Below are 21,500 nucleotides of genomic sequence, written 5' to 3'. Positions count from 1 at the left end.
TCTCAATGAGAGCACGTCAGTCGCTTCACTGACAGCGCCACCTTCTTTTTTCTGCATGCAATTTTATTTGTTTTTATATGAAACGGATTTTTCTACAGAATTTTGCCAAGGACAACCCTTTTGTTGGCGTGGGTACTGTTACGTGCACTAAAAGCATGCTGCACACGGGACCTCGGTTTAACGTCTCATCCGAATGACTAGCGTCCAGACCACCACTCAAGGTCTTGTGGAGGGGGAGAAAATACTGGCGACTGCCGGTGTGATTCGAACCACTGCGCTCAGATTCTCTCGCTTCCTACGCGGACGCGTTACCTCTAGGTCAGCATTCCACCTTCTTCTTCTTCTTCACACACACACACACACACACACAGAGAGAGAGAGAGAGAGAGAGAGAGAGAGAGAGAGAGAAGAAAGAAATTGTAAGATCGTTGTCGCTCAGTTGTTGTTTTTTTCGGGTTTTTTTTTTTTTAATTTGTTATATATTATGGTCGTGTTTCTATGTCACGTAGATTTCTCTGAACCAAGTTCATTCAGTTCCAAACAAAATAATTGCCGGCAGAAATACACTTGACAGCGGCTGTCCATATGGCGTCCCTATCTACGACCCATTTCTCCGTGTCCAGATCCAGATTCAAGTTAAACATCCACACCCACTTCAGGTAATATAGCCGACGGGGATAATTAACTCAGGTTAGGGGGCAGAGGACCTAACTGACGCTACCCTGATTTCACCAGAACGGCAACACATTGAGGTGGGTAGCAAGACTGGCTTAAAAAATTATATAGCTTGAAGCAGCCTATTCAGCTCAGTATTTGAAGCACACTGGATTTGAAATCGCTACATTCTGATGTGACTAAGCCAGTCTCTCAATCACAGACATTATGTCTGTGGGTTCAACCAACCAAGGTAATTATGTAGGTGCCATCTTTCTGACTCATGAAGCTGAGATAAGACAAGACGCGTTCATCTCCGGAAACCCGAGGGGTACATGAAAATGTTACATATTTCATGTGACTAACACAAAATATGAAATACACTTGGCATCGTGCTCACAATCATATTGTGATTACAATGGCCATACCAACTGATCTGGGGGAAAAAAACCCCAACAACTATGCACTGGAGGAGCGTGAAGTACGTGTCGGGTGCAGCAGAATGCAAACTATATGTTGAGGCGTGAAGGACGACACGTAGGGCCCTGTTGGTGGCATCCTATCCCTGGAGAAGGTGGAACATTTTCCCCACTTCTCTGCTATCAGGAGCGGGTGAGGACATCGAAGGGTATCCCAGAGATAACCGACAGAGCCTCGTTTGAGCTGCCGCACTGGGAAAGTCCGTAAGGAAAAAAGGCTTGTTTCTGTTTCGACTTCAAAATTTAAAAGATGAGATAAGTATTTCTGAGCCATCACGGAATCATGTATTATCGGTACCGTCTGACAGACGAAGACCGGAACTCGATTCTTGGGACCGGAAGTTTTATATGAATTTTTAACTGACTGACTGGGTTTTGCGTGTTATTTTGTAAATTTATATGCCATTAGATGCACAGTACAACATGCTTATGACACATTCTCTCACGTGTGGACAACAACAAAACGGAAACAGAAAAAAAACCCACTTAAACAAACCACAACTAAACATGAATATGACGGACATGAAAAAGACAGACCATAATAAACCAGACTGATAGTGGGCATGCTGTACAAACAATTGTGTTTTTAAAACGCTACCAAATATGAACCAAGTGTTTTCTTAAGCATGGCTATTGTGTTTATTACCAAAGAGAAGATGGGCGAAACAGAAGAGAGGGGGAAAAGATAATGTCAAAACTGAAAGGAAACAAAAAATCGGTCAGAAGCGAATCAATTGAATCCATTGATCAAGCTACAAACCCTGCTGAAAAATCACCATTCAGCAGGTTTTCTAAACAACCGAAGCTGACGTGCGCTGCCTTGCTGTCTCGTGTGTCCACAAAGCCCAAGTGAAAGGCAGTGGCAGGAATACGCCAAAGTACTCCCTGGCACACGCCATAAACTGCCTGCTGCGCCGCTGACCACGGCTGTCGCCAGGGGTCGTTATATCACACTGCCGCCATAACAGTGACAGCGTGACAGCGCTGCACGTCAACTTGGACGTGTCATGATGGATGCACTCCCTCGTTTTTACGGCGTCCCTCAAAATGGGTAAGTAAAACATGAAGCCGCATCTTTCTCTTCTGGCGAAGGCTATGTACCTCTTTGCCAAACTTTCAATCAATACACAAACGTATACATAATCATATACAAATACATGCGCGCGCAGAAAAAGGGAGGCATTATATATATATATATATATAATATATATATATATATATATATATATATATCGAGAGAGAGACAGACAGACAGACACAGGCAGGCAGAGGCAGAGAGAGTCTTTGCTTAAATTTCGATCAGAATTTCAATCCAGCCGGTCTGAATGGTATTCCATCGGTTCTACCATCAGCTAAAATAGCACAGTGCACTATCTCTGTCGCAACCATATACAGTTGTTCATCAATATAGTCGCACTTTGCCCCAAGCGGTAATGCCCTTAGGGTTTATTGCATTCCAGAGTTGGCGACGTAACAATTTATTGACAGTGTTTGGCCTACACTGCCACTGTTGTTAGGTTGCGTGACGTCAATGGAGTGTGTGGCACGTGATAATCGACATGTCTCGATGTATTCACAACTTCTCAAGTGAAAAATCAGTATAGAAAAGAAAAAGAAAAAAAAAGAAGAAGAAAAGATAAAGCCATGAAATCGCGTGCGCGCGTGTGGTGATAAGGTCTGTTGTTATTATGTGTATTGATTAGTATGATTCTTTATCAAACCTCATCAATGTGTCGTGGACAGTGATTTATACTCCTTCGACATTTAAGTTACTGCTGGCAACGTTGTTCATGTTGATCCGTTTTCTGGTTTATAGGCTGCTGTATTGTGTACATACACAGGTAAAAGTGTCTGCATATAAAAACGTATCCCTTGTCAACACTCTTTCTCACTTGGTCGTGTTTGTCTGTTTCCAGCAAAGCTACCTCGAAAATCCACGGGTGATCATTTTTTCCCTTTTCTTTTTAACTGAAGTAGAATACTTGACCAGATACCATCAGCTGGGGATGTCAGTATGATTTTGTGGGAAACGGTTTTCTCCCCGCAAGAAATGCGTCAGCTGACTTCTAGTGATGCTCCAGAACCAGCCAGCAACACTGGTGTAGAACTGAATAGAATCAAAGAAGAGAGACAAGACACTGTAAAACCCCGATCACTTATCGGTAACAGACACCAGCACACGTGACAACATGACGTCACAAATCTGAAGAGGAGGGGGGGGGGGACAAAAAAGACGGAAAAAAGATGACTGTCCCTCAAAGGTTCACAACCTCAACCCTGGGATCCTGAGACAAGAAGACAAAAAGGAGGTGGGCGTGGCTTGTCCCATGGTCACGTGACGTCATGATCCCGCCCGTCAGCCAGCCTCTGATGACTCGGCAGCACAGGCCGGGAAGCCGGTTGCCATTGGCAACTTGCACTTATCGGCGCGGACGTGCACTTGACAGACAAGCAGAGAGGACGGAGAGTGACACGTTGACAGGGCCTGACTCCTGCTGCTGACGGACCTATGGAAGCTCTCTCTCTTTCCATTCCCCCTCCTCCCCACACCCCCAATCTCTCTCCTCTGTCTCTACCTCCCCAACCGGCTCCTGCTCCTTACTTCTCCCTCATCCCTGTCCCCACCCCTCCACCCCCACCCCCTCTCCAGCCCCAACCATCCTTGTGTCAGACGGAGAAGACGAGTCCTAATTAGCCTGCTGCACTTCTCCTCTGACCGGCAAGTGCAGGCACACACACAACCAGTTCTCCATATCCTCACTGTCTTCCCCTCACTTCACTGACAATCACCCAGTGACAACCATCTTAGGGATCGGGAACGTCCCACTCCTACACTCACACACATGCTCCCACTCCTGCACGTACGTGCACACACAACCCCACCCCCCCTCGCCCCCCCTCCGCCCCCCCTCACACACAAACACACACACACACGCGCGCGCGCGCACACACACACACACACACACAGAGATCTGGGATGAAACATCACATCAAAGCAATGATGTCTGCCCCCCCCTCCGCCTCTCGCGCCCCCTCCTCTAACCCTCTTCTGCTCATACCCCCTCATCTCCCACGAATTCCACCATCAAAGATTCTCAATTGCAGGACAGAACTGACACTATCTTATTTATTATTAGAGGTATGAAACAGCGAATATATTCACAAGCTGGGGTGGGGTGGGGGGCATGTTCGTTATTAAACGAAACCGTAACCCTCATCTGATGCTTCAGTCAGGGTTGATTAAGGTTTATTAAAACTTGAAACTTGAACCGGCATAACATCTATCAGCATGCAACAGTCGAGCGTATTTGTACAAGCAGCAAAAACATGCCTTACCTTCCTCACCCCGCCTTCCCCCTCTTCCTAAATTGTCGCTGCCCCCCCACCCCCACTCCCACCCCCTTGCAGGTAACCAAGCGGTCCAGGTACCATTCGTGTTGCAGACCATCATGGTGTTGATTTTGTCCTTCCTTCTCTATTCCTTCTTGCCCTAGAGATATCAACGGCGAGGACTGCAGTCAACACGCCGCTTCACACACACACACACACACACACACAGAGAGAGAGAGAGAGAGAGAGAGAGAGAGAGAGAGAGAGAGAGAGAGAGAGAGAGAGAGAGAGAGAGAACGCTAACCGGCGGAGACAGAAAGCAAGATGACGGCTGCACGTAGCGACAGCAGTAAAACGAAAGAGGCTGGTTGTTGCACACTGTCGAGGATGTCACCCGCTCCCCCTCTTCAACCTGGGGAGAGAGAGAGAGAGAGAGAGAGAGAGAAGGGGAGAGAAGGGGAAGATGGACGGGGGAGAGAGAGAATAAAAGAGAGGGAGAGAGAGATGCGGGTAATAGAGAGAAGAGAAGGAGAGAGGTAGAGAGGGGGAAGAGAGGGAGAGAGACGGAAGGGGAGACAGAGAGAGAGGGGGGAGGGAGAGACAGAGAGAGATAGGACCTGAAGGGAGATAGAGAGACAGACAAAGAGGGTGGGAGAGAGGGTGAGAGAGGAGGGAGGGAGGGAGACAGCGGCCATGGATCCAAGGCCTCCCGAGACAGGCGTGAAATCTGTCAGCTGATCGATAAATCGATGATGGTCCTTCAAGGCATGCCTTGGTGGCCTGACAGCTCCCGTCACTGAAGCTTCAGTCCCTGTCTCTTGACATCCTCCCCTCAACGCCCTCCGCACCCCCGCCTTCACCCCCAACCCCCACTTGCACTCCCCCCTCCCCAACCCCTTCACCGCTGTGCTGTTTTGTGTGCTGCTCAGAACGTCTGTTACGTGTGTCTACACCTCTTGTCTCTATCTCTGCAATCTCTCCTCCTCTGCCTCCTCGTTCGACACCCGTGTTATGCGTGTACAATCTCTGTCTCTCTCTCTGTGTCTCTGTGTGTGTGTCTCTCTCTCTCTTACGTATAGCAATAACGAACAGGTGTCGCTAAAATCTCTCCCTCTTTCTCTCCCCTTACGAATAGCAATGACGAACAGGTAGCCACAAATTCTCTCTCTCTCTCTCTCTCTCTCTCTCTCTGTGTCTCTCTCCCTCCCCTTACGTCTACCAATAACGAACAGGTGTCGCTAAAATCTCCCTCTCTCTGTGTCTGTCTGTCTGTCTCTCTCCCTCCCCTTACGTCTACCAATAACGAAGAGGTGTCGCTAAAATCTCTCTCTCACTCTTCGTTTCCTCCCCTGCCCTTCATAAAGTCAGCGCGTGGTGCCGAAGACAACCTGCCCGTTTTCAATCGGCAGGACACCAGGGACAACTGGCGGGGAGAGACCCAAAACATCACAACCGTGTATTCACACCGTCACAGGACTCTATCCAAGGAAGGGCCGATGGGCAAAAGACTGCAGAACGCCAGTCGGACCTGCAACCCGGACAGATAAAACATCCAGAGACCCCCCAGCTGGACCAGCGGACGAAGACCAGAGCCCTGAACAACTTGAACTGGAGGATGTCGGCCAACATGTCACTAAACTCAACTCCACGGGCGAAACATCGTCTCTGCTGTTCTTCTGTCGGGAAGGAAAGCATCTTCTTCACTCATCCTTCTTAACAAGACAACAGCTTGCGATATTTTGTGTGGAGAATAAAGATCGTGAAGATGTGCGTAAACTTCCTTTCATTCACGTGTATACACACATACACACACACAGAGTTTGAATAAAACGGTATTATGCGCAGCTCCTCTCTCTGTCTCTGTCTCTCTCTCTCTGTTACTGATAAATGGCACAGGGATAACTTCGTGCGATTCAGGTTGAGGGTAAGCGGACTGAAGAATTGTGAGCCATGGTACTCAAGCGAAAAGTCTTCAAACGATCTGATTTGTCCATCATGTGGAAATGATCAAGAAAATGATTTGCATTTTTTAATTCAGTGCACTGCCTATGCAGACAAACGTAAAAACTGTAATGCAATGGACATACTTAAAGACAGCCCAAGCGATAACAGTATTGTAAATCTGCTATCCAGCAACAGAGAAGTTGTAATTAAAAGTATTGCAAATTTCATTGCAGAAGCAATGAATATAAGAAAAAGATCATTAACCAACTACCGATTTCAAGATGATCCGATACACGACATTGGTGTGTGTGTGTGTGTGTGTGTGTGTGTGTGTGTGTGTGTGTGTGTGTGTGTGTGTGTGTGTGTGTGTGATATCATTAGAATGATATTTTGTTTTCATGAAAACGATTGTCATTCCCCCTTGTCTAGAGGGCTTGAATGCTAAACGGACAATAAAATATGTCAGTGTCAGTGTCAGTGTCTCTCTCTGTATTCATCACTATGTTTCTTTACGCTGTAGACAACAGCTATATTGTGAGGCACAACCCGTGATAACGTAATGGGATGCCGTCTTTCGTCTTGTCCACTGTCCATTATTTTGTTCCATTCAAATCACAGATTATAAAATAAATATGAATAAATATAAACAGAAATACGACGTTTTCTTCTTATGCTAAATAAAAAATATATCATTTTGCACCGATGACCTTTTCGTTATCATCTACACTATCGAGCATTCTGTGTGTGTGTGTGTGTGTGTGTGTGTGTGTGTGTGTGTGTGTGTGTGTGTGGGTGTGCGTGCGTGCGTGCGTATGTTCATCGTGTCAAACAACACGTGAAGGAACCGGAGCAAGTAAAGAACGGACGGAACGTCGAAGGCATCCTGATGCTGTCGTTTTTTACCCATCATGAACAATCGGCCCTACTGCAGAGAAAGCCGTGGACCGTCTGGGTCAGACAACACAGGGACAGAGAGAGAGAGAAAGAGACAGACAGACAGACAGAGAGCGGGGGAGGGGGGGGCGGTAGGAAGGCGAGGGGGGGGGGGGGGGGGCACGAGAGAGAGACAAACAGACAGACAGGTCAACAGTGAGACGGAGACAGAGACAGAAAGAGACTGACAGAGTGAGAGGTGGGGGAGACGAGAGAGACAGAGACAGACACATAGACACACAGAGAGAGGGTAGGAGAGAAAGAGAGAATAGAGAGACAGAGAGAGGGGAGACAGAGAGATATTAAAAGAGAGACAGGCAGGGAGGGGGCGGCGGCGGGCCGTGGGTGCGGGGGTGGCGGAAGGGTGACAGTATCAGTAATGGTTTCTCAAGGAGGCGTCAATGCGTTCGGACAAATCCATATATGCTACACCACATATGCCAAGCTGATGCCTGACCTGCAGTGTAACCCAGTGCGCTTAGTCAGGCCTTGCCCAAGAAGGGTAAAAGAGCGGAGACTATGTGGAAACAGCATATGGGGAGTCATCTGAAGACAAACGCCAGACGACCCTCACGCTGGACCCACATGACAATCCAGCCAGTCCGTCAGTCTACAGTGCAATACAATATGTCTTTAGTCACCCGACAGTATATTACCAGTCGGATGAATAAAGATGTACTGTACTGTATTGTATCAAGCCCCGAAAACGGAGTATGGCTACCTACATGGCCGGATAAAAATGTACACGAGTGAACGTGGGAGTTACAACCCACAAACGAGAAGAAGAAGTATTGCATTGTATTGCATTGTACTGTATTGTATTGTGTTGTATTGCATTGTATTACAGACTGACACTTCATCGGCACACTGTTCCACATCCTGTCCCCAGGGAAGCTCCCCGGGTGTCCTCAGCCTCCCCAGCCTCGTGACCGCTCTGACCCAGCCAACCTCTCGGCAGCAGGACAAAGCCCATGGAGTGAGGCTTCCGTCCGTGCCCCTCCAGCAGTAACCGTCAGCCAGGAAGCTCCTTCCGCGACCGGCCCTGCTTTCACGGGTCGACGTGTCGACAGAGGTGTCAAAGACGAACGACGATGCTTCAGGTGATGTCCACAATTCAGCTGAAATTACTTTTTATTTGCACTTCAACTCGTTTCTAATATCAACATTCTGTGTGCCTTTCGTCAATGCGTTTGTCGATCGTATGCACTTCATTAAGAAAAGAAGAAGAAGAAGAAGAAAAAGCACGATATAAACTCAAGTTTGTAGTTGTTGACGTTATTATTTCTTTCAAGACTTTCTACACTGGACGCTGTAATGTTGTGTTGTCAGTTCTTGAACTGAAACCGTTTTAACCAACAATTCAAGAGGGCGCTGCATACGCCGAGGTCATGACACCAAGGTAAAGGTCATTGGACTGAAAGGCTGCCGACACTGCAGCATTGCTTTTGAACCAACTGTTGGGTTACATTGGGGTTTAACGTGAGGTTTAACGTGACACCCACCTCAGGTACATGGCGGAAGGGGAAAACCAATCGACGGAACTTGGGAGGAGGGGCGGAGGGGCGTTGGGGGGTTGGGGGGAGTGAGGGGACATGGGGGTTCCATCAGTTTTGTGACAGCCGGGCACACAAAAGCCAACTGGCAAAGCCATTCTCGTTCATATCATGGCGCATTTCCACATCAGGAATACACTGCCCTTATCTGCTACATACGGGGTGCCCAAATGCACATTGCAGTTGTTCAAGCCTGCGGGCAATTTTTTTTTCCCGAAGCTATGGTCCGGTTTTCAACAGCAACATGCACAAAACCGGAGCTGTACACAGTGGAAGAGTTATTCTGAAGTTCGGGTTTCTGTGAACTGGTGCTGATACATTGTCAGCTGGATGGTATTTGGGGTTTGAGGGTTGAGCTCAGACAAGCAGATACAGAGATAAACATACCAGCAGACAAGAAAGAAAGAAAGAAAGAAAGAAAAAGTGAATCGTGACATAAATCTTTGTGTAACAAAGAGTGCCATTCACACATCAGTTTCTCGTTGCACAGTCACAGCAGTAACACACACACACACACACACACACACACACACACACACACACACACACACACACACACACACACACACACACACACACACAAAACAAAGCAAAAACAAAAAACAAAAAATAAGGTGCCAGCAACGGATTTCTGCCGAAATGGATGGACCGTTGTCTCATCGCATCATACAGTTAAAATCCCAGACAAGCGAACATTTGGCTTTCCAGGAGCTAGCAGAGTTGATCAGAAGGCAGGAAAAACAAAACAAAAAACAAAACGAAACAAAACAAAAAAGAAGAAAAAAGAAAAACGAGGCGTCAACCCCCATAGCCTGAAAGCCGTGACACGAGAGCGCGGCGCCTTGCCTCAATCCCTGCAGCCCAGTTCCTAGCCAGTGAGTTGATTTATCTGCCGCTTCCATCTCCACTCTTCTCAGGCCAGCGGCGGACAGGCGCGTGCCGTTAGCGCCGGCTGCTGTCGCCCCATGTCCCCCGTTTTCCAAACATCCCTTTCCTCCGGCTCCCCGACACCAGAGCCACGTCTTCGCTTTGCTTTGCCTGCCACGTACTGCATCCTTCATCGCCATCTTTTCTCCCTTCCTCTTCCGTTTTTTGTCCTCATCCCCCCCCCCCTCTCTCTTTCTCTCAGTCTCCTTACCTCACCACCCTACCCTTACCGCTATCACCCCCTCCCCCCCCCCGCTCCCCACGTCCCTTCCCTTTCCCAGTCTTCCATCTCACTCATTTTCCCTACCCTCCTCCCTTCCCATCTCCTTCAACCACCCACCTCCACTTCCTCCAACTTCTGGAACACGCGTTTGTCATTTCCTTGACACCGGAACCAGATCTTATTACAACAAGAATCGGGCTTATAAAACCTGAATCGGGTTTCTTGAACTGACTGGTTGTCTGTCAACTTAACTGACTGACCGACTGATTGATTGATTGACTGATTCCTTCCTTCCTTCACTGATTGGTTGATTGGTTTCCAGAATTGGTGTCTCGTGCTCACTGATCAGATGATTCCGGAGACGAGATCAGATCGGCTTTGGTGCCAAAGACAATTGGTGACGAGAGAGAGTGTGTGTGAGAGACAGATACATGTATATTCTCCTCGCCGGCGCCGTGTGTGTGTGTGTGTGTGTGTGTGTGTGTGTGTGTGTGATCCATTTATTCTGTGGTGTTTCAGCCGACATTAAAAGAACTATGGTTTGAAATGGTGTGCCAACCCTCCAGTTTCACACAACACGCATCAACTGACAAGTTTTCAGTCATAACCCATGCGTCACCCTCTTCTCCACCTTCTGAATCCGTGGAAATGCTCCAAGTCTTTGTCACTCTCTGTTTCTCTGATTGTACACAGCACTACAGAGCGTCATCAACATCAGCATCAGCATTCACGACTCCACACCTCCATGGTAATGATGATAATGATGATGATGATGGTGATGACGATGATGATGATGATCACTCCACACCTCCATACGGGAATTGCAGAGACCTTCACCAAGATGTTCTCATAGTAATAATAGTTAGAAAAAGACTTATTTAGATTAACATGCCCAATGCACCCATACTTCCAAACACTGGGCAAATCAAAACGTTTGGAAACAAAAAAGTTGTGGCGATTGACAAATCAAAATAGAGTTCAGTTCAGTTACTGAAGGAGGCGTCACTGCGTTCGGACAAACCCGTAAGTCCTATAAGCTACACCACATCTGCCAAGCAGATAACCTACCAGCAGCGTAACCCAACATACAACAGTAATGCACGATTCCGTTACGGACTGTCTCCTTTAACTCACTCAGTACGGCCAGTCCTCTCTTCTCCTCTACACAGACCCCTCGGATGTCCAGTGGGTGTCTGAGTGACCCAACCTTTAGCTTCCGTCGTCAGAACTGTGGTATTCTTTGTCAACATTCACGTCTTCAGTATAAGAGCCATCCGCTTGCAATATTTTGATGATGGTAATTGGGATGAAACGCTGTTAACGTCGTCTCTTTCGCCGTTCGTATGGAGAGAGTTAAGCATAGATTTTCAACGACAGTCAGTCTGAAAATGCTGTGGTCCGACCAGTCACTGCAGTCCACTCCCAGCTGTCATGGATCACTATCTGGTCACCTGCCGTGTGATGTCTGGGCCTGGAGGCCACACAGAAAGTGCAAAGAATGCCGAATATGTAACCACAGCTGCACATGGGTTGACTGGATTTGTTGCATTTGGCAAGATGAACTGTCAACTGCCCATGTTCTTGATCTTCATCTGTTATGTACACGTTGCAGTAACCAGTGATGGTTTTTGTGTTAACGGGAAAGAGGTTGACACGTTGCAGAAACCAATGATGGTCTTTTGTGATATGGGAAAGAAGTGGATTCGTTGCAATAACCAATGGTAGTTTTTGTATAACGGGAAAGAAGTGGATACGCTGCAATAACCAATTATGGCTTTTGTGTACCGGGAAATGGGTGGATACAGTAACGAATGATATCTTTTGTGTAAACGGACGAGAGAATTATGCGCGATGTAGACAACATGTCAGTGAACTGACTTCCATCGATCGAAAAGACTCAGCTGTCAGGCTGATCTCATTTCCTCTTCGTTTGCGTTCGGAGGTTAAGTTCCCATGTTCACTGGATTCTGCCAGTCCTGATACAGATCTGTACAATCGGCTGGGCTATAAGCAACAATGTCAAATGTCAAAACAAACGCCGACACAGATTCCGGGATTTTCTACGAACGTCTTTGATTTTCTGCGTGCAAAGTATACCCACGATTGCAACTGTGGACAGAATAGTCGTAACCCATGTACCTGGGGACAGCACAGTTATATTTGATGTACCCTAGAAAACTATATCTATCCAAACTACCATCGGACAGTCATTCATTATGAAGGATACCTTAAGACATAGTGCAAGTCCATGCATCTTTGAACATAGCAGCTTCATTCAATGTGTCTTCGAAAATCTGAGTATTTTGTGCCTTAAACTATTATTTCTGTTTGATTTCAGCCACAAAACAAAGAGTCTTGTGCTAAAAACACTCCACGACTTTTGCAACACAGAAGGGGGCACATTTCGTTCAAGACGTAACAGAAAAAAGGCAACTCCTCCTGAAAACGTTCATGCCCTTCACAACATACTACAGTAAATACCTAGTTCTCACTTATTCTGGTTTTCGGCAGACACAGAATAGGAAACGGAATCCATGAACTCGGTCAGGAAAGAACAAAGAATAGGCCAAAGACGAAGAAAGGGGGTGGGGGGGGGAGGAGGTGGGTATGTGAATGAGTCGGGGTGTGGAGGGAGAATGGAGAAAATGACACTGAAGGACGAAAACAGAGGGAGAGAACAAAAACCAAAAAAAAAGTGGAAAGAACCCTATAATTATCTCATTTTCTGGCGCTTGGCAAGAATTAAATAACAACTAACTGCAGTCGGTTTTTCTAACTACTCCCTTTTGCCATATCTCCCAACCGTGTGCACCGCCACCACCACTCCCCACACCCCCATTCCCGCCCCACCCCCCTTTCCATTCCATACATGCTCTCTGATTCTCTTCTCCCCACCAACCCTTCAACCCGAAACACTTCTCCAATTCACTTTCTCTTTCTTTCTTTGGGTTTTTTTTTCCCTTCCCGTTTGTTCGAATCTTTTGCAGCATGAAACAAAGCAGTGGTATTTCCTTTCAAAAACGCGCACACACACACACACATAAACACACGCGCGCGCGCGCGCGCACGCACACACACACACACACACACACACACACACACACACACACACACGTGTGTGTGTGCACCCAATCAGTGTGATTAACCCCACTCAGTCTTGCCAAGTGTCCTCTAATTTTCTGCTGAGCAATTTTGCTGTGGAGAAAACAAAAATTATGCTGGTAAACAACCTTCCTTCATTGCGGAAACAACCTGGAAAAAATAGAAGAAAGAAAATAGGAGATGGAGGGGCAGGAGAAGGAGGAAGGAGGAGGAAGAAGGAGGATGAAGAAGGAGGAGGAGGAGCAAAAGACCATGTCGAAACCACAAAGTGACAACAGACAGTGTCCACTGATTTCTGATAGAAAGAACGTGTTTAAGAAAAGAAAATGAACACACACACACACACACACACACACACACACACACACACACACACACACACACACACACACAATTACCCGTAAAGCTTCTGGCGTGGATAAGCACTTAGCTGTACAACATTATTTACCCAACATTATGTTATATGTGATTACTCAGTTCAATGACATCTAAGCAGTTCCATTTCTACAATACAGTGGCGACCTGTCGACCTTCAAAGACCTGGGCGTCGACATCAAGACGTGGGAGACACTTTCTCTGGGCCATCCAGCTTGGCGCAGCATAATCACCACAGAAGCCCGTGCAGCTGAAGCCAGGCGCATCCCCCAGGCGCATCACCGAGGCGCATCACCGAAGCGCAACGAAAGCGCGCTGTGCGCAAGGCCCGAGCAGCATCCACTGCCACGACAGCACCCACTCACTTGTGTCCCACATATGAGCGAGCCTTCGGGGCCCGGACTGGCCTCACCAGTCACCTCTGGACCCACAGCCACCGATCTTCCATTTGATTTTTAAAGCCACTGTCATCTTCGAATCCGAAGGACGAACATCACAGTGGCGATGGAATCTGATCTGACACACTTCCCTGTGGGTAAGCTCAGGTCCGTCCCCCGTGTTCACATGGAGCCATTCCACCGGCTCCATCTCTGTGACGGAGGCCAAATAATGAACCCTCTTTGAACATCGAACATCATCTTCTTTGATTAGGCCTCTGTTGTGTGTCCACAGTCACCCAAAGTAAAACCTTCATGGTTGGTGCCTGCGTCGCTCAGTTGGCTGAGGCGCCGAGCGCGCGCTTGAACACCTGTGAGTTCCATTCTCACCCCCACCTCCCCCTCACCTGAATCAACGCAGGCATTCTCGCTGTCTGTTTTCCAACGTGTTTTTGTTTTAGTCCTGTCAGTGTACAGTTTGTGTTTTTAATTTTTTGTAGTCGCCTCTGAGCCCATATGCTGAGGAGGTAGAGCACATTTCAAATACCTGTTATTATCATCATCATCATCATCATCATCATAATTACTATCATTATCATTATCATCATCATCATAATCACCATCATCATCGTTGTTGTTGTTGATTTTAGTGTTTATACAGTTCTCTCTCTCTCTTCCCCTCCCCGTCGGCAATATCACCTGAGCTGGGTGTCTATGTCCACGTGAAAGCTAGAAGTGAAACAGAAGCCAGTGGTCCATTAAGGGTAAGGCCTATACATAGGGCCCTGAAGACCCCCCAGAGCACGGGCAGTGTCGTCTTTCACCAGTGGATCCCCCCCCCCCCCGCCCCCACCACCACCACCCCTCCCAATGAGCTGCCGGCACGGCCAGTCATCAAAAGAGGAAGAGAGACTTGAGAGTCTGGACGGGATTGACTTCCATCGCTTGCCGGCAGGTTCCTTACTACTTCTCCAGACTGTGTCATTTACCAGGAAAAAAACGAGAGACAGAGGTGGGGGTGGGGGCAGGGAGGGAGAGAGAGACAGAGATGGGGGGGGGGCAGTGAGAGAGAGACAGAGAGACACGAGAGGCTGGACGGGATTGACTTCCATCGCTTGCCGGCAGGTTCCTTACTACTTCTCCAGACTGTGTCATTTACCAGGAAAAAGCGAGAGGCAGGGGTGGGGGTGGGGGCAGGGAGGGAGAGAGAGACAGAGAAGGGGGGTGGGGGTGGCGGTGAGAGAGAGACAGAGACAGTGAGACACGAGGGAGGGACAGAAAGAGAGAGAGAGAGAGGAAGAGAGACACCAGAAGCAGGACGGCACTGACTTCCATCGCCAGCCATCATGTTTCTCACCACATATCCACACTGTGTTATTTACCTTGCAGAAAAGCTAAACGAGAGAGAGAAAGAGAGAGAGAGAGAGGGAAGGAAAGAGAGAGGGAGAGAGACAGTGGGATAGAGAAAGAGAGAGACAGAGACAAAAAGAGAGACAGAAGCAGACAGACCGAGAGACCGAACGACAGTGACACAGAGAGAGAGAGAGAGAGAGAGAGAGAGAGAGAGAGAGAGAGAGAGAGAGAGAGAGAGAGAGAGAAGACAAAACAAGACAATCTTATCCATAGACCTCCGACTTCTGGAAACAAAAAGAAGAACGCAACATGAACAAGAAAGAAAACGAAAAAGACGAACAACCTACGCATGCAAGAATTGAACGTTTCCAAATGACACAGATCTTCGGTGGGATTTGTTTTTTTTCCTCAGCTGACAGAAACAAGAGAGAGAGAGAGATGGCGGGGAGAGGGAGGGAAAGACAGACAGACAGACAGACAGAGAAAGAGAACAAATGAAAATCTACAGTGTCGGAGCAGTGGAAGAAGACAACAAATGGCGGAGGCTGAACGTGGGAATCATCACTACACAGGATACCTGTAACTTTTTGGTTTTGCTGACCTGGGTTTGAGTTGTTGTTGTTGCTTCCATCCTGGCAAACAAGGTTCTATCTTCCAATTTTTCATTTTACAAGGGGTTGTAACAGTCAACAGAATTGAAGAAAATGTAAACTTATTCCTATATCTGAAGGTTGTTGCTGTTGTTGTTTGCACCCTTGCAAACAAGGTTATGTCGATTTCCACCCCCACCCCCAATTTTCCATCATATATGAGGTAAAACTCAACAGAACTGAAGATAATATAAACTTATTCCTGTATCTGAATGTTGTTGTTGTTTTCACCTTTGCAAACAAGGTTCTATCGATTTTTTTCAGATTTTCCATTTTACAAGAGGTAAATAAAACTCTACAGATTTGAAGAAAATGTAAGCTTATTCCTATACTGAAGGTTGTTGCTGTTGCTGTTTTCACCCTTGCAAAAAAGGTTATGTCTATTTTTTTCTTCTTCTAATTTTCAGTTTTACAAGAGGTAAAAGTAAAACGAATTGAAGAAAATGTAAACTCATTCCTACATCTGAATGGATCTTCACAAGAAAAGCGCAGTCTTGCGGAGTTTTTCTCTGGAGTTTCTGAGGACAGAGTGGGAACGCGACGAGAACAGTGGGGAAGGGAGGCGGATTTTATTTTTCTCTCCTTTTTTTTCTTTCTTTCTTTTGCGTGGTAGAAGGAAAACGGATGTTGAAGGTATCGGCCCTGTGTAGTCCGAGGCTCTGGGAAGAAATGATAGTTGAAATCCACTGCAGCTGATTGTAAAGCTAGAAGTCAATCAATCAATACACCCAATAACCCCCCCCCCCCCCCCCCCCCCCCCGCCCGTACTGCTCGTGCAACTCGGAAAACAGCGAAGGGAATGACAGCCTGAAGTACAATTTACTAATCAACGAAAAGCTGGCTACATTAAGTTAACGAAGAGAAAAAAGAAGAAGAAGAAGAAGAAGAAGAAAGCTAGCAAGCAGCATAACACACGGAAACCAATCCCGGTACCACTTTTAAAGTAAACAGTAAACCTGCTTCCATTAACTAATAAAGTTTACAGGCTTGTTGACACGGCGAAAGGAACACATGTGTTTGCAACTGCGCCGCAACTGCTTTAAAAAAATTGTTTGTTTGTCAGAAAGCAAAACAAGACAAAACAGCCGACGGCGATGAACCGTGGTCACAGACCGTAACTGACGTATTCAAATGGATTCATGCCATAAAACTGGACCGGGTTGTGAAACCGCTTGTATCCAGTCGACACGCGCACACATACACACATATACGCACACAGATAAGCGCTTGCGCGTGCACACACATACGCACGCACGCACGCACACACACACACACACACACACACACACACACAGATATTACGGTTATTTGATTCACTTATGGATGTGATTCAGTTCCTTTTATCCTCTTTGTATGATTTGTTGTTGTTATTGTTGTTTTTATTTCTCTCCACCCTTCCTTCTTTCACCTTTCTTTCCTTCCATCTTACTCCCTTCCTTTTTCCCTGCCTCACAATGTAACCACTTTGTTTTGGTTTTTTTGTAATACAGATATGATGTGGGCTGTAGTTCTTCAGATCGCCACCCAACTCGCCCCCCACCCCACCCCCCCAACTCCCCACCCCCCTAAAAAAGAAAAACCACAAACAACAACACACACACACTCAAAAGCAACGAAAAACCGATGAAGATGACACAGACAGAGTGGAAGCCATGTCCCGTTATCGTGTTTGGCCAACTCACTCTTCCCCCGACAGGTGCTGCGTCACTTTGATGTTGTCATCTTTGCACCTCCCGCACCGCCCACCTCACCCTGTCCCCACTGCAGCCTTTCCAGTTCTCTTTTGTCTCATAATCACCCTTCTCCAAAAAGTCTTGCTGCGCGATTTCCGTAACGCTTACAATCACCCTCTACCTCTACCCCCTAAGGCTCCCCTCAGACCTCCCTCAAGTCACCCCGCACCCCCTCCTTCCCCCAAAACAACAACAACAACCAAAAAACAAACAAAAAAACCAAACAGCTATGTCATCGAGTTTTTGAAAACTGTTTCCAGGTTATGAATAAAGTCCACCAGCTCCATTCCACAGACTGTGATGTGGGCAGTTCCAGCCTGTCACCACCACCCACTTGCACTAGTAAGACCGAAACAACTCTTGTTCTTCCTGTTAGTCATCGTCAACATGGACTGAAGGGAAAACGCAAAACACGTGGCGCACAATCCTCGCTGATAATAACTTTCAAATATGAAAAAAAGACAACATACTCTTGGTTATACACGCACGTCGAATTCACAATTCAATTTGATTTTTTTTCCTTCCCCGTATTACATTCATTTCATGAATCTCCGTTAATTTACCAGTTTGAGTCGTTGCCGTTTTTTGTTGTTGTTTTTTTCCCCTCTGCTCCTACAAATTGATTTTCAAACAAAAGAGAGGTTCTATCCAGACCAGAGAAACGAGACCGTTTCACGACATGGAACTATTTTCTCTCCGCCGTCAAGCGGTGCCGGGCGCAGAGATCAGCTGCAACTGCTTCTCCAAGTGGCCGGCATCAAAGGGCTGGGGATGAGTTATGGGTGTGGACACAGGCACCTTTACTGGCAGGCACGAGACAGGGGGTGGGAGGAAGGGGGAAGGGGGAACGGAGAGAGAGACAGGGGGAGAAGGGGAGAGAGACAGAGGAGAGAAGAGAATGAGTGGGAAAGAGAGTGAGAGAATATAGAGGAGAGACTGGAGAGACAGACAGACAGACAGAGAGAGAGAGAGTGTGTGTGTGTGTGTTCCAGGCAGAGAAAGTGAGGGACGGACAGAGAGAGAGACACAGAGAGAGAGACAGAGACACAGAGAGAGAGACAGAGCAGAGACAGAGAGAGAGAAACGAAACGAAACGAATTTTCAATTCACGAGGGTGGTGGAGTAAGCACAGCTGCTTTTTTTACATCCAGCCCTCAAAGAGAAAGAGAGAGAGATAGAGAGAGAGAGTGATGCCGTCATGTATTATACTGATGTTGTAAAATCAATGTTCTGAGTAGTGTTCTCTTTTTATTTCCGAAATGGACATGTAATATTTGTATCTACAAACCTTGGAATGCATGATTAGAATTATTATTTTTTTATAAAAAGGATGGGGGCAATGGGGAACAATGTTACTTGTCTCGAGTGGGGGTAGGGACCAAAACCAAACCAAACATAAAGTTAAAACCAAAAGACACAGTTATCACGTGCCCTTGCACGCACACAACATCGGCACCAGACGAGAGCCAACAAACCCGGGGAACAGAGCCAACAAAACGAAGCAAAACGAACTCGTCGTTCACCCGACAATCTCTCGATTTTGTGTGACATTGAATGCCTGGCTTGTGGTCGCAACATCTCTTTTAAATTTTAACAAGGATGCGTGTAGAAACAGAAAACGGCTCGCCATTTTCGTGAGAGACAAGCCTCTCTTATATCTTATTCAAGTGAATACCGAACTCACTATCCCCATCTCTCTCTCTCTCGCTCTCTCCTTCTTCTCCCCCCTTCCCTCTCTCTCCTTCTCACCTGTCCTTTCTTACACTTCTTACTCCCCAACCCGTCACTATTCTCTTTCACACCCCACACCCCCTCTCTCTCTCTCCTTGCCCCCCACCCTTCCATTTCTCCCCACCCCCTCTCTCTCTCCCTCTCTCCCCCCCCCCTCCTCTCTCTCTCTCTCCTCTCTCCTCCCTACCTCCGCCTCTCTCTCTCCCTACCTCTCTCCCCTACCTCTCCTCGCCTCTCTCTCTCTCCCTACCTCTCCTCGCCTCTCTCTCTCTCCCTACCTCTCTCTCCCTACCTCTCCTCGCTCTCTCTCTCCTACCTCTCCTCCGCCTCCTCTCTCCCTACTCTCTCTCCCTACCTCTCCTCGCCTCTCTCTCCTCCTCCTCTCTCTCCCTACCTCTCCTCGCCTCTCTCTCTCTCCCTACCTCTCCTCCCTCTCTCTCTCTCCCTACCTCTCCTCGCCTCTCTCCGCCTCTCTCTCTCTCCTACCTCTCTCTCCCTACCTCTCCTCGCCTCTCTCTCTCTCCCTCCTCTCTCTTCCCTACCTCTCCTCGCCTCTCTCTCTCTCCCTACCTCTCCTCGCCTCTCTCTCTCTCCTACCTCTCCTCGCCTCTCTCCGCTCCTCTCTCTCCCTACCTCTCTCTCCCTACCTCTCCTCGCCTCTCTCTCTCCCTACCTCTCCTCGCCTCTCTCTCTCCCTACCTCTCTCTCCCTACCTCTCCTCCGCCTCTCTCTCTTCCTCTCTCTCTTCCTACCTCTCTCTCCCTACCTCTCCTCGCCTCTCTCTCTCCTTACCTCTCCTCCGCCTCCCTCTCCCTCGCCTCTCTCTCCCTACCTCTCCTCGCCTCTCCTCCGCCTCTCTCTCTTCCTACCTCTCTCTCCCTACCTCTCCTCGCCTCTCTCTCTCTCTCCCCCTCTCCTCCGCCTCTCTCTCTCTCTCCCTTCCTCTCCTCCGCCTCTCTCTCTCTCTCTCCCTTCCTCTCCTCCGCCTCTCTCTCTCTCCCCCTCCTCCGCCTCTCTCTCTCTCTCTCTCTCCCTTCCTCTCCTCCGCCTCTCTCTCTCTCCCCCTCTCCTCCGCCTCTCTCTCTCCCTACCTCTCCACGCCTCTCCTCCGCCTCTCTCTCTCCCTACCTCTCCACGCCTCTCTCTCTCTCCCCCTCTCCTCCGCCTCTCTCTCTCTCCCTCCCCCTCTCCTCCGCCTCACTCCCTCTCCCGCTGTCTGTCTGTCAATAACTGTGTAAATAAAGAAGAAAAACACGAAAACAGCGGGCTCCGCTTGCCATCGATTCGTAGTCGAGACAGTGCCAACGACACTCCGGGGCAGTTCAAAGCCCATTCCACCCCCGGCAGCCTACCAGCGGGCCCCGGCCTAACGACATTAGCTGAATTGGTACAACCCCCATCACCCCGCACGATGACGGCAATCGCGCAGCTAGTAACGGCACGGTGAATAGATATGGACACAAGGGAAAGCCGACATTAAAGGCTGTTGATGTTGATGACGACGATGATCATCACCATTACCATGATGATGATGCGTACGTATAAAACGAAGGGGGTGACAGTAGGAGAATGGCTGTGTTTTTCGTTGTTGTTGTTTTGTTGTTGTTGTTTTTTTTAGTGTGTTTTACATACAAAAAGCCAAAAACAAGAGAGATTGACTGGTGTGAACGCGAGACAGTCCTCGACGACATTTCCAATTTGCATAAACAAAGCAGCAGGTCTGTGTGTGTGCTGATCTGTACAGTGTTTTGAACTGATGCAAAACTAAACGAAAACACCACGTGAGAATGGATAACACGTGCTTGGAAACAAAACAGTAAAATGTCTGACGACCAGTTTCTGTTCTTTGAATTGATACAAATCATGTATCAAAATGAATTAGTGGTGTCTGACAAGAGAGAGAGAGAGATAGGCAGAGACAGAGACAGGGAGAGACAGCGTGACAGAGACAGAGAAAGAGAGAGAGACAAAGATAGTGGGACTCAGAGAGAGAGAGAGAACAGAGAAAGAGAGAGAGAGTGAGCGTGTGAATGAGTGAGTGTGAGCGTGTTTGTGTGTGTGTGTGTGTGTGTTTGTCTACGCAAATAATACACAAAGACCACACAATGCATACACACAAACCAATAAACACCCACA

At 47.7% G+C, this 21,500-nt stretch overlaps 1 protein-coding gene across 1 annotated transcript in view; it reads right to left on the bottom strand.

Moving 5' to 3' along the window:
* Positions 1–21,500, bottom strand: part of LOC143285889 (core-binding factor subunit beta-like) — a 111,684-nt gene that overhangs the window by 21,392 nt on the left and 68,792 nt on the right. The window lies entirely within an intron of this gene.

This window comes from Babylonia areolata, chromosome 9 (assembly GCF_041734735.1).
Source record: "Babylonia areolata isolate BAREFJ2019XMU chromosome 9, ASM4173473v1, whole genome shotgun sequence".
Classification (NCBI taxonomy): Eukaryota; Metazoa; Mollusca; class Gastropoda; order Neogastropoda; family Buccinidae; genus Babylonia; species Babylonia areolata.
The sequence above is the reverse complement of the archived record's forward strand: the minus strand, read 5'-3'. Positions and strand labels throughout refer to the sequence as shown.